The following is a 2372-nucleotide window of genomic DNA, read 5'->3' as shown; positions in this document are numbered from 1 at the left end:
GTCGTTAATTAATTAACGCTCACACACTAATAACTGCTATTCTTACATGCAATGCACGGCTAATATAACTAATATAGTAATATTATTATTATTATAATAGTAATTAATGACTTAAATAACTAATTAATTATATATCCAAAAATTAAAAACTATATAATATTCAACAACAATAATATTTATTTATTAATTAACACTACGGCTAACTAATATTTAATAGGCTAAATATTTCTACACATTAACACATAACTAACATAATTATAACAAAATTAACTCATTAATTATTTAAAATAGGTTAAATTTTTTTAGGAAAAAATCTCACAATTAATTTTATAATTATTAGTAATGTCTATTGTATTTTATATTTATTATAGTTTATCAATACTCTTCTTTTATAATAACTTTTAATTTATATTTAATAAAATTAAATTATTTATAAAAATATGACATATTTAATAAGTATAAAATTGTTGTACTTTTTAGACATATGAAACAAAGGACGAGCCAATTTCCTGTACATCTGTACACAAAAGACATTTCCCATCTGTATGTACTTTATAACTTCTTAACAAATTGCGTGACCTCCATAAACTTTTTTTTTATTGTTTTCACTCAATGAAGACTTCCATATATCTCTACCGTATGAATAATTTATAATAAATCTTAATAGCTAGATTGAATGGAACAACAAAGTTCTGCTTCGGTACGGCGGAATACCAGAACCGCTTCCAATAACTTTTTATCTTCTTGATACTTATATAAAGCACAATATATTTTAGCCTTTTTTTAGATCCACCACAATGTGTACGGTCTGTGGATACTAACAGTTTTTGGCGTCATCGGTCATCTGATCTGAGGACCCCACTCACTCTCTTCATTTATTAAGGTCTCCCACCTTCACATTTGATTAAATGTCTTTACCAACTGCTCAAATCATTTTCCCTTTCCTCCTTTTTTCTTTATTCTTTATTCTTTTTTCTTTTATTTAGCTACCTTTTAATTCATTTTGATTCCCTTGTACTGCTATATATCTATCAGTACAACTTCAAATATAGGTTAAATTACTCTATTATCTTTTTATAATTTTATTAAATTTATAATAAAATTTCTATAATTTAAAAGTTTTTAATTCAATTTTGATCTCATTTTAAATTTTGTAATTATTTTTTTAAATAAAAAATATTAAAATTAATAGAATATTTTTAACATGATAAAATGTTTAACTAAAACATATTATTTTGTTTGAGATAATATTCTATATATACAACTTAACGTTTTAATTTGAATTGTTATCCGTCTTAACAATTAATAATATTTGATGATATATATACTAGATTTGTTTGCTAAATTTAATATAAGTTTAATAGTGTCATACTAACATTAAAAAGAATTTTATGTGGATTTTGGAACAGTTTTTGGATTTTGGATCTATCAAGAAGAAAAAAATAACAATTGGTTCTAACATGTGATTAAAAGCAATTTTTGGTTACAATACAATCTAACTTTCGACTCTGTTTTGGGATGTAGACACAAGGCCCCAAAACCCAAATTCTGTTAGTTTCAAAGGCCCTACCAATGATAACTTGTTGAATTGACCTTATACTAGCAGCTAATTATCAAAAGGCAATTAATAGCAATATTCTCGATCCCAAACTACTTCATTTCACCCCAAAGTTCTTCTTTACATTCTTTCATACTGCAAACAATCATCCTCTAAACTAAAATACCAAGAACCTTTAAATCAAAAGATTTTATACCTCAAAATTTAAAATGAAATAAAATATATAGTGATAAATTATAGGTTTAATTACTCTATTAGTCTCTATAATTTTATCATATTTTTAATTAGATCTTTATATTTTTTTTTTAATTGGATCTCTATATTATTTGTTATTTTATAATCAAATTCTTCTTAGTATAAAAAATGTTAGAGTTAATTGAATATTTTTTAACAAATTAAAGGTATTCATAATTAAAAATCTAATTAGATTTTCGATTGCATATATTTTAGGAGAAATATTCGATCGGTTAATTTTAACATTTTTTATATAAAAATAATCTAATTATAAAATTAAAAATAATATAAAAATTTAATTAAAAATAAAAAAATTTAATTAAAAATTTAGTAAAACTATAAGAATTAACAAAATAAGTAAACCTAAATTATGAGAGCGATAAACGAAGTATATATATATGTTCCTCTTAAAAGTAAAAACATTTAGACAAAATAGCGAGAATACGTGTTATTTGTGATTGCAATGCCAGAATAGAGTTTTTTCATATGTCCAATTATCTTTTTATCTGAGGAGGGCTTCTAAAGAGTTATTAACATCAATATTCTATAAAATATTAGCAAATTAGTCAGATTGTATGGT

This window comes from Arachis stenosperma, chromosome 4 (genome assembly GCF_014773155.1).
Source record: "Arachis stenosperma cultivar V10309 chromosome 4, arast.V10309.gnm1.PFL2, whole genome shotgun sequence".
Lineage (NCBI taxonomy): Eukaryota > Viridiplantae > Streptophyta > Magnoliopsida > Fabales > Fabaceae > Arachis > Arachis stenosperma.
The sequence above is the reverse complement of the archived record's forward strand: the minus strand, read 5'-3'. Positions refer to the sequence as shown.